The following is a 12100-nucleotide window of genomic DNA, read 5'->3' as shown; positions in this document are numbered from 1 at the left end:
CTGCCCCCCCCGGGTGACCCCTGCACACCCCCCAGCCCCACCACTGTTTCCCCCATGCACCTTTCACCTCCACTGCATTGTCTTCCCCCATGCTTCCCTTACTACAAGCCCCCTCCTCCTGGCATGAATGGTTCCAGCATTTATTCAGTGAAATTAATAACACGTGCAGACACCCCCACCAATGTTAAGTTAAAATAACTCCAATGTTTTCAGTTCAGTATCTTTATACCATGGTAGTTAGCAGCAGTATATCCTGTATTTTGTACATTGTTTTTAATTCTGTTAAGTAAATTATGTACTTAACTCTCTGTTGGCTTAACGTTGCCATGTCAGAAGCTAACCTTTCTCTATCATGGCCATGTTCATAGACTGCTGCTTATTTATAGTCAATCAAACTCTGTTAGTTCTTACTTTTCCCTTCATTATCTTTTGTGAATTTCTTCATTTATAAAAAAAAAAAAAATGGTGAGATTACACTGACGTCCATTGGGACAAGAGAAAATGTATACTTCACTAAATACTGTGATGAAAATATCTCCTTATCAGGGTTCAAGCCTAATACCTGTAAAGCAGATAGCTTAGCCAGTACACGTGGCATTCTATTTTTCCTATTCATCTAAACGGCCATTTTTAGCCACTACAGGGCATTTTTACACACCTAAGAGATTTCTGTTCCTGGGACACACATGAACAACTACAAAGTAGTGCAGACTGAAAACAACAAAATGAGACACCACTACCACTCTTTTCCCTGAAATAGCTGAGTGACTTGAAAATTCACTTAGAACATATCAAGGTCCTGGGTTCTGGACTTCCTGCATCCCAAATATTGGCTTATTCCACTCTGCTTATGTCTCTGTGAAACTACTAACACATCCATTTTTGTTACAATATCCCCAGAAATATCACTCATGTTTTGCCCAATAACCTAGTACCAAGGGCATTTGCCTAAGAAGTAGGAGACCTGGGTTCTATGCCCTCTGGACACAGGATTTTGAACATGTGTCCCATTTTCCAAAAAAAACCTTAAGCCACCAGGTACAAACTAAGCAGGGCAAGGGCATCCTCCATTGCTCCTGTTGAACATGGGCCACTTGGAAGAAAGGAATGCAAGAGCCAGGAGGACAGCATTCAAGTTGCAGCCTGACTGTAACTGTAGTGATCACTGAGTTCAGTAAAGACAGCCATGAATGAGAAGAATTAAACAACTTTTACTGTGGAGCAGTAGGGAGATTCATGCAAAGTCTGTGTATGGGGTGCAAGGAGGTGCAGCAGTAGGGTTCAAACTCTCCTGAAACATCTTATGAGATGCTTTTGTGTATGTGCTTTTCCTCTCTCTCCATCTTGTCCCCACCTGCAGCTTTCCAAACAAATTATCTCCCAGTCTCTCAGATTGCTAATGTATGTAAGGCAAGAATTCTTATGGGTGATATCTTTTATTGGACCAACTGTATGGTTGATATGGGTACACTGACAGATTCTGAGGGCTGATACTGATGGCCGATTTTTAAGGAGCCATATCAGCTAATAGTGATCCGATTGCCGATATGTAGATCTGGCTAGTAAGTCTATTGTAGGGGAAGGGGCAAGGGGGGAGGGAAGGGATGGGGGGGCAGGTCGAGGGCCCCCCACAGTGAGGAAGGGAGTGGAGGTGGGACGGACTGGGGCAGGGGCTGAGCAGCTGGGGCAGAGTGCAGGATGGAGCCGCAAGCAGCTCGTCTGGGAGGCGTGGGGGTGGGGCAGCTCCCAACACTGCACGCACCCCAGGAGGGCATGGGGGGCATGTGCCCCCAGATCTGTGCACAGGGCAAGGGTGGGCTGCCCACTGTGGGTTGGGGCCAGAGTGGTGCCGAGCTCTTCTCGGATAGGGCTGGGCCGGGCTGTGCTTGGGGTGGACAGCGGCGGTGCTGGGAGCAGGGCTACAGCAGCAAGCTGCAGCTACCTCAAAATTTGCTGTAGTCTCCCTGATCCCTCTCCCCCCTTAGTGCCGCCACCACCCTCCCCAAGAGTAGCCTTGGCCCAACCCCTCACCGGATAAAGCCCAGTGCTGTTCCCAGCCCCAGCCCACATTGGCACCCTGCCCTCACTACACACACAGATCCAGGGGCACACATCCCCCATGCCCTCGTGGGGAGCATGCAGCAGTGGGAGCCACCCCCTCACCCTGCGCCACCTAGACAAGCTGCTTGCAGCTCCATCCCATGCTCTGCCCTGGCTGTGCAGCACCTGCCCCTGCCCCAGTCCTAGCCCCAGCCCTACTGTTACTTTGAATTACCAATTTATTAAATCAAGAGCAAGACCTTATAAAGGGGGATAAGGCAAATGCAAAATGCTGTGTTTATTGATTACATGAATTAGACAGAGAGGTTCAGACACACCACACATACAGACACACACAATCACCCTACACATCATTACACTCAAACATACACAAACACAAAACAACCATTCCATTCAGATATTATAGTTACCAGCAGCAGTTGTTCAATAGGAGTACTGGATGGCCGGCCCAGGCCTATTGAGAGAAGATGCAGATAGCAGGCTGGAGCGGGGTGAACAGATGCGTCTGTTCTATGAAAAAGCAGCAGTTGAGAGAGACTCATCCAACCCGGTATATTCCAGGGTTCTCTTTTATAGGGATTGGCATCCTTTGTTTTGTACTTTGGGGTTTTTCCATACCCAGTTTCTGTTTTTGCAGTTGTTTCTCATCCATCTTCTGCTTATCTCAGCCCATGGTCAGTTTGGTCGTAAAAGTTGGTATTTCAGCCTTGGAGTGTCATTGCTGCCCATCTTTCAGGATGTGTGCATTCCTCCTCCTCGTTATCTCCTTTGTGCCCTATGCCTCAAAGGGATTCTTCAGCCATCTATTAATTAGTTTACTGACTGGTAACTTACACATTTGATGCCATGTTGCTTACAAACACAGTTAAATTTTCTTTCCCTGTCTCTATGCCATTCTCTCACCATTCACCCTTTCACATACACTCATATATAAAGGGCATGCAGAGTACATGTACTTATGTCAAGCAAAAGAATACAAAATGGAGTTTTCAAGTTACTTATAAGACAAGACTAACATGGTTACAGTTCACTACTATTACACTCTATGTTAACATCAGCTACATTAGTTCATTTCATGCTACACTACTCCCTCCCTCACTGCTGGGTCCTCCCTGCCCCTGCCCACCACTCCTTCCCTCACAACAGACTTACTAGCCGGACCCGGCTGCTCTCCACACTTCCAGGCTGCACTGTACTGTGACTGCACGCATGCACAGGGTATTTATCGGTCACATTATATGCCACATCAGCCAAAAAAAAAGCCATTTTTTTCCAGTTCTTTTACTCATCGCTGTTGTTGCTACTGTCTTCTCTCATGTCATCTCTGCTGCCTTCATTGTTGTCATCATTGTCTATTTCTTGCTAGGAGCTGCTAATAGCTCCATAAAGAAGCAGCTCTGAAGGTTGGTTGGAGAAAGGGAGGAGGGGTAGTGAGCTATGGCATATCCTGCTGAGGCACCCTGGGGCAGAAGAGTTTCACATGAGTCACATAGTCCCCTTGCAGGACAGGAGGCAGGAGGGAGAAAGAGAGGAGGCTAGAGGACCTTGCCAAACACTATTACTCTGTGTGACATGCCATATGTTCAAATTAAAGCTTAGTAGAAACCAGCTACAAAAATGTTCTACTTCAAGGGTGCCCAGCCTCTGGCTTGTGGGTCAGATATAGCCTACAGATCTATGAAGGCAGGCTAATTCAAATTAGAAATTGGTCACAACTTTTTAACAGTGAGGGTGATTAATCACTGAAGCAAATTACCAAGGGAAGCGGTGATGTCTCCATCTCTTGAGGTCTTATAATCAAGACTGGATGGTCATCTGGAAGTTATACTTTAGCTAATAAGAAGTATAACTAAAATTTAATGGCCTCTGCTATACAGGTGGTCACACTAGATGATCTACCATATTTATTTAAATCCAAGATTTTTTTCCCCAGTCGACATTGGGGGTGTGGGGGCAGGGTGGGGGGGGGAGCCTTGTTTTATATTCAAGTACCAGACCAGGGAAGGCATCAGTTAAGCTCTAGATTTGGCCCAGGGCCTGGGGCTGAGGTCAGAACTGAGCCACCACCTGCCCTATGTCCAGTTGAACATGGACCACCAGGCAGAAAGAAATGTACAAGCCAGGAGGACAGCAGAGTTTGACTGAATATAGACAAGCAGCTGTCTATGAAAATGGCCATGATAGAGAAAGGGTAGCTTCTGACATGGCAAAGTTAAGCCAACAGAGAGTTAAGTACATACTAGGGGTGTCTACACATCACCCTATGGTAACATAGCAAAGTGGTATATTGCCATATGGCGCGTTATGGTGACAGCAATCACGTGTGTTTACATGTGATTGCCAGCTATGTCACCATAGTGGCACACTCCCCAGGTATAGCACACAGCTATGGAGATGTAGCAATGAAATCTACCCATGTGCCATGTGCACGGTGCAGTAACCACCCATACTGCACCATGCTTTAATATTTCCAAAAGGAATTACTAAAGCATGGTGCCATAGCAACATTGCCATATGGTGACATGTATATGTGCCCATTGCTGTTCATCTGAGAGATCCTATATGTGGAATTTATAAGACTATGTTTTTCAGTTTTAAATATTTTATCAAGTTTTTCTGAAATGAAAATTAAAAACAATGTACAAAATACAGGATTCTGCTGCTAACTACCCTGAACTGAAAACAGTGGAGTTACTATAACTTAGTATTGTTGGGAGTGTCTACATGTGCTAGTAATTTGACTGAATAAACTCTGGCATTATTCATGGCATGGGGGGAGACAGTGCAATGGGGGTGAAAGGTGCATGGTGGGGGATGTGTAGGGGAGACCTGAGGTATGCAGCTTGTGGGGGGACTATGCAGCCTCTTCTCCCTTGCTGCATACCATCTGCTCCAGATGAGACCCCTCCAGCCCTGACCTAGCTGGGTCCAGAGCTGCCACTGCTGCTTCTGCCTGGCTGGACTGGGCCAGGGCTGGGGATGAGGTTACCATCGCTGACTGCCTCAGGGCCAGAGCAGAGCTGCTAAAAAAGGTAAGCAGTGGAGTGGTGCAGTCAGCATAGAACTGGGTGGGGAACAGGTGGCAGGGGTCAGGCACAAGCATGAGAGGCACATGGCCTGGAGGCAGACATCTGGAAGGCAGGGGGCAGGTACAGACTGTATGTATAATTTTCCATGTATAGTATCTAATTACTCGGGGGGCATTTTAAATTTGAACTTATCTTGGATTCAGAAAAATACAGTAATAGTCTCTTCTGGACTTTATACCTATGAATTTCAGATCAAGTTTCCTAGACATTACAAAGATACAAATGATATGAAGGTAAAGTTTTGCCTTCATGTAGGGGTATGAGGTTAGGTAGTCATATACAACAGATGTTTAGTGGAAGACAGGAATCTTACAGAGGAACAATAGCCTTAGTACAATGACATTGCCTTTCTGTCCTGATTTAATGCACCAGTACTAAACCCAGACTCAAGCTACAGTAGATTTACTTCCAGAAATAAATAATTGCTTCTACAGCCCACAGCCTGAGATCTGTTTTTAGAGCAATCGATGTAGTACACAGGTGGTGGAGCAGGGCATTATAGTACGCTGCAGGAGAACTGAGCAAGAGAAGCCAAAATAAGCTTTTTGTATCCTGGCTGACATCTGTGGGACTGGACAGGTCTTTCTACTGTGTGGGGCACATACGATTTACATGAAAAGATCCCTAGTGTTTTACTGCTCATTATTTTGAAAAGGAACTGGATTCTAGAAGGGGGAGGTATGTTTTCATACCTTGAGAACATTACTGCTTAACATGACACCAATGTTTTAACGACTCATTTATTTTTTCTCGTCTAGTGGCAATGAGAAAAGATAGAGAATAATTTATTTACTAGCAAAATCATGTTCCTTTTCTTGGCAATCCAAGAAGAATAACATCTCCTGCTCATGCGGCCTATATGAATGTTATGTTTTGAAGACAGAAAAAATATTCCAAAATATTTTATGGACAGCATCTTAATCCTCAGCAGAAAATTTGAAAGGGTTACAGAGCTGTGAGGTGACATGGTCCAGACCCAAGGCATTGCTCTTGCTGCATAGCCTTCTTTCCAGTGGGTATACATAGTTGCAATTTAGTCTGTAGATGCAAATTAGGAAGATAATGAAAACAAGTCTAGTAATGAAGCTGGAAGGCCTTTTACAGATGGCTTTTGCTGCCACCAGGCAATTTGTTCTCTTCATGTAAACATTAGGAAAATTTAGGCATCTGATCCTAATTAACTTGCTTGCACTAGTTACAGACTTGCATAACTCACACTTCCCCCTTGTTCAGTTACTATGATGTCCAATGATTAGTTTGTTTTCATTGCTCATTGGAATTACATGAAACTGGAGTAATTTAAAGCTGTCCTGTGCTCCACAATTCAAGCACAATTAATACTGGATCACTGGGAGGAGATGGTCATACAAAATATAAAGCAGGTTAATTAGGCCTTGGCTGGCTCTACTCCAGCCACAATAATTTGGGGGATAACATGACCAGTGTTCATTGATTAATTTATAAAGTGCATTGATTGAATGCTTCTCCATCCTGGAAATCTTATGGAAGTTTTATGTCTATTTGGGCAGTGCCCTGTATTCTTTGACAAGTGTTGAAACAAAATTTCATGATACATTTTAGACTGTGAGTTTAGCTTTAGACTGTTCTTCTAAGGACTCAGATTTACCTTCAAAGTAAATGAATTATAGTGGCACATTTATACATGTGCCCTGGGAGTGGGGGGGACACTTTAATTAGAGCGGATCTGATAACTACTCTAATTTAATCTCCCAAAGCGTCTCGCGTATCAGCATCCCCACACTGATACATAAGGTACTGGAGTCTGCTGGAGCGCAGTAATTACCATGCTTCAGCAGACTCGATTAATCAAGTCTGCTCTGACGCACTGTAATTACAGCATTTCAGGGCAGCTTTCCTCCTTGTGTGTAAGTGCCCATAGTGTCTGTCTGTGACATAAAACTCTCTGACACATTAAAGGTCCCAGGAGATACCTAACAATTTGTTAACAATTGTTTTGCTAACAATTGTTAAGCAGAGGGAAAGAAAAATGACAAGGTTCCAAGGCTCCCTGTCACCTGGTTATCTCTGTTTTAAAAGTCCCAAATTCTCTGATTAAATTCTGTGATTTAACCCCCCCACAAGCCTGCTTCTTTCTTCAATTAAAATGAAACACCACTATATACATAGGCATCGGTTGAACACAATGTTTTATTGATATATATACAAATTTAAAGCAATTTGGAAGCCTACCAGCACCTCAATCATTATAATATAATACATTCTAAATACCTATACATTTTGGCATTTGGTTTTGTTTTTTTGTTTTTTTTTATCATGGAAAAGTTCCCCCTGCCCCCTTCACTCAGCAGGACACAGGTCTAGCTGAGGCTATCAATCCCTCCCTCCCCCCCCACCCAATTTGTGGCATTGAACAGCCCTGATATGCCAGTGCCCTGCTTCTGCCCCTGCCCATGCTGTTGCCCCCCTTTCCAAGCCACAGGCCCCCAGCCTTGCTGGTGGCCCTCACTCCTGATGTGCTTGCCCCACACCCAGGCCCCCAATGTGTGAGGAAGGGGGTGGATGTGTGGGGGAGGAGGGGTGTGAGCACAGACAAAACATGGAGGGGTGTGTGGGGAGCCACAGGTGATGCAATGGGGGGCAGAGAGGGCACAGGCAATGGGGCATGGATGGCATGTGCCCCTTCAGATTTCTGCACCCACACCAGGGCCCAGGGCTGCAGCTGACTGGACCAGTTCCGAGTAGAAGCTGCCTCCACGGCCCAGGACCTGGCATGGGAGGGAGTGCTGTGTTACCATGGCCACCAAAGTGAGGCTGCCATTTTCTTTAAGGGAAAAAATTTGTGCTTTTCTGCAGCAAATGGAAAACCTGAATCCCTGCTAATGTGCCTCCAGAATTAGGCATCATACCAATGGGAATGTATTTGATGGCAAATTGAAGCACCAGACTGACTGCTGCTGAACTCCCTAAAATGGTTTAGAAGTTTTTTTGGTCCCTGTTTGGCTTAGCCCTGTGTGGCAGGTTCAGGGAACTTTTGCCACACCCAAGGCAAGTTTCTGAGGTTGTTATATGTAACACTTAGCACCTACTAGAATGCTTGGACACCCACATTTAAAGTGTATCAGTCTCATTCCTGGGACTGCACTGGAGTTCTGAACTGGCTCTGGTGCCATCCCAGAACTCAACCCTATTTAGATTGTAATAAGCATTAACAAGCAATTGCTCAGACAATTTACTGAGTTGTATTAATACTTACTACAATCTAAATATAGTAGGTATTAAGTGTCCCATGTAATGAGGCCCGCTGCAGGAGTCCTGCCTGGATTTCTGGAATATCTACCTAGGAGCCAGAGTCCTGAAGGACTCCTGGAGCTACTCTGTGAATCTGCCTGGTGAATGTCTGCTGTTAACTGTGAAACTGCCAATTGCAGATGCTTGGTAAAACTGATAAATTGGGAAACTTCTGGTTCTCTCTAAATTTCAAAAAGTGTTGGTCTTAGTCCAGTTCAGACAGAAAATCAATTTTAGGAAAAGGAACAAAACAAAAATATTTTTTTTCTTGAACTGGAAATCTGGGATTTTGATCTTCTCTAACGCCTATTTCTAACTCGAAATGACAATCCTTATCTCAAAAATTTCTCACTCAGGGAAATCCCCATGTATTTGTGTTTCACTGTTTAAAAGAAAATAAAAGCTTTTGTTGCTGCAGGCTGATGTTCTGAAATCAAAACCTGAGCTTCTTGGTTGGCTTTCACCCAGGCTTATTTAGGCAAAGCTCTCATTGACTTTAATGGGAAATAAGTAAGTAAAAAGAAAATTTAAGATTTAGCTCATTATATGTTTTGTAAGTAAACACTAAGGGAAAAGAAATTTGATCCCTTTTCAAAGCATGGCAGAACACAGCACAATGTAATCACTAAAAAATCTGAGACAGAATTTCATAAAGCAAAAACAAACACTGTTCAGAGACGCAGCAGGAGAAAGCCAGTCCTCGGCCTACAGTAACTGTGACGTTGAGAATAGGAGTAAATTCCCTGAAGATGCTCTATACAGTAGCAAACCATCTGTCCAAACACATTGCAGACAAAGTTCATGCTTGAAAACCCTGGATAGTGCCAATGCCTTTACTGTTGGCTTTGGAAGTATAATGAGCTAGAGTCCTCACAGATGTTCCTTCTGAATGTCCCTGTACTCTGCAAACCAGATGGAGCCTAAAGATTGTAGAATGAACTGAGGAAGGACAACAAACCTTTTTGCACCTCCTGTTGCCCTTTTGTTCAATAGAAACTGATGCTTCTAAAATCAATTTCTATATAGCACTCCACCAAAAGTTGCTGGGTTACCCCAAAGCCTACCAAGCATGCCCCATAGGATGAGCTCTTGCAAACATGATCACTTAATTTTCTTAAGAAGAGAACATTATTGTTCTGAAACACAAAAGCTAGGAGAGATGGGAGTCCAGGAAGGGTGGTTGTTCTTCAAGGGAACGATCCTTCAGGCACAGGAGACAATCACATTGTGTATAAAGGGGGGCAAATGAGCCATGAAACCCTCTTGGCTGAACAGGGAAATCCAGGAAAGCGTAGGGATGAAAAAGGAGGCATACAGACTGTGGAAGCAAGGGGTTGCCACCAAGGAGGAATATGCCTACTTGGCTTGCACTTGCAGGGAGTCAGTTAGAAAGGCCAAGGCAGCAATGGAACTTAGGCTGGCAACAAAAACTAAGAGCTCTTTTTCAGGTATATAGGGAGCAAAAAGAAGGTGATTGGTAACGTAGGACCTCTACAGGACAGGCTGGGACAATAGCGATGGATAGGAGGGACAGGGCCAAGCTCTTCAGTGAGTTTTTTGCATCAGTGTTCCTGAACACGGACAAAGACGTATCTCCAAATTTGATCATAGACAGGCACAGCAGAGACACCAGTCTACCAATGGTTAGCACCGACTTAGTGAAGGGACACTTGGAGGGGCTTGATGTGTTCCAGTCAGTAAGTCCCGATGATCTTTACCCAAGGGTGCTGAAAGAATTGGTGCCATAGCAGAACCACTGGCAAGACTGTTTGAGCACTCATGGTGCTCAGGACAAGTCCCAGAAGACTGAAAAAGGGCCATTGTGGTTCCAATTTAAAAAAAAAAAAGGGAAGGAGGAGGATCCAGGTAATTATAGACCCGTTAGCCTCACCTCTATCCTTGGGAAAATCTTTGAAACAATTATTAAGGATTACATTTGTAGAAATCCAGCAGGAAAAATAATGCTGAAGGGCAACCAGAATGGATTCGTAGCAGGTAGATCCCACCTGACAGGCCTTGTTTCTTTTTACGACCAGGTCATAAACTGCTTAGATGTAGAAATCAAGGTGGATGTCATATACTTGGATTAAAAATAAGCCTTTGATACAGTGTAACATCCCATTCTCATAAAAAAAAAAAAACTAAGCGGCTGTGACTTAAATAATTACACAGTTAGGTGGGTGGTGAATTGGCTCATGGGACACACCCAGAGAGTGGTGGTGGATGGGTCAGTATTGACCTGGGAAGATGTGGGCAGTGGGGTCCCCCAAGGCTCCATCCTTGGACCTGTGCTATTCAATATCTTCATCAGTGACTTGGGCGAGGGCATGGAGCGCATGCTGTCTTAGTTCATGGATGACATCAAATTATGGGGCAAAGTAAACACACTGGAGGGTAGGGAATGGATTCAGGCAGATTTGGACAGGCTGGAAAAGTGGGGAGAACAAAATAGGATGCAGTTGAACAAGGATAAGTTCAAGGTACTACACCTGAGGAGTAAGAATCACCAACACACTTATAGATTGGGAGATGACTTTCTAAACAGCACAGCAGCAGAGAGGGATCTCAGAGTCATAGCTGACTCCAAGATGAACATGAGTCAACAATGTGACAACCTGATCAATAGAGCTAATTGCACTTTATCGTGCATTAACAGGTGCAATATAAACAGGTCTAAGGAGGTGATACTTCCCCTCTAGGCAGCATTGGTGAGGCCACAGCTGGAGTACTGCATCCAGTTTTGGGCTCTGCACTTCAAGAGGGATGTTGATAACCTTGAGAGGGTCCAGAGGAGGTCCACTTGTATGGTTAGGGGCCTGCAGGTAAGGTCCTATGAGAAGAGATTGAGGGACCTGGATCTCTTCAGCCTCCATAAGATAAGGCTGACAGGTGATCTAGTGGCCATCTACAAGTTGGTCGGGGGTGCAGCAAGGAATAGGAGATACTCTGTATGCCAGGGCACCCCTTGGGGTAACTAGGAACAAATGGCCACAAATTGACAGAAGGCAGACTTAGACTATACATTAGGAAAAACTTCTTTATGGTAAGGGTTACCAGAATCTGGATTAGGCTTCCAAGTGAAGTGGTGCTCTCCCATACTTTGGAGGTCTTTAAGAAGAGATTGGACAAACACCTGGCTGGGGTCATCTGACCCCCGCATTCTTTCCTGCCCAGGGCAGAGGGTTGGACTCGATGATCTACTGAGGTCCCTTCCAACCCTAAAAATCTATTAAATCTATTATCTAAAGAATCCTTGGAAAGATGCAGATGCCTGTTGAAAACAGTTCAGGCCCTATATTTTTGCAGAACAAAATACAGTTCATTGCTCGTATTTCTGGTAGTTTTCTGGTACACAGCAAGGTCTTTCAAAGAATGATACCACCAGCTTGTAAACCAGAAAATAATTCATACTGTAGTGTGAATTGCAGTGAAGTTTGAAGCTGAGGGCCTGCAGTTATTTCTGTTGACCCCTATTTTCCAGGGGTTTAGAATCTGAATAACTGCAAAAGAACATCAAGTTGACAGGCTAACAGATTTAAAAATAATGAATGAACATTAAACTAAAGAAAAAATTTAATAGGATTTTTTATTGTTGTGAAAAGAAGCAAAATGAGAATTTTGTGAACTGAAGTCCTCTCTTTATCTAGCAAATAGGTGCAACACATATGGCAACAGATTAA

Source organism: Alligator sinensis, unplaced genomic scaffold (genome assembly GCF_000455745.1).
Source record: "Alligator sinensis unplaced genomic scaffold, ASM45574v1 scaffold163_2, whole genome shotgun sequence".
NCBI classification, from domain to species: domain Eukaryota; kingdom Metazoa; phylum Chordata; order Crocodylia; family Alligatoridae; genus Alligator; species Alligator sinensis.
Note: the sequence above shows the minus strand (reverse complement) of the source record.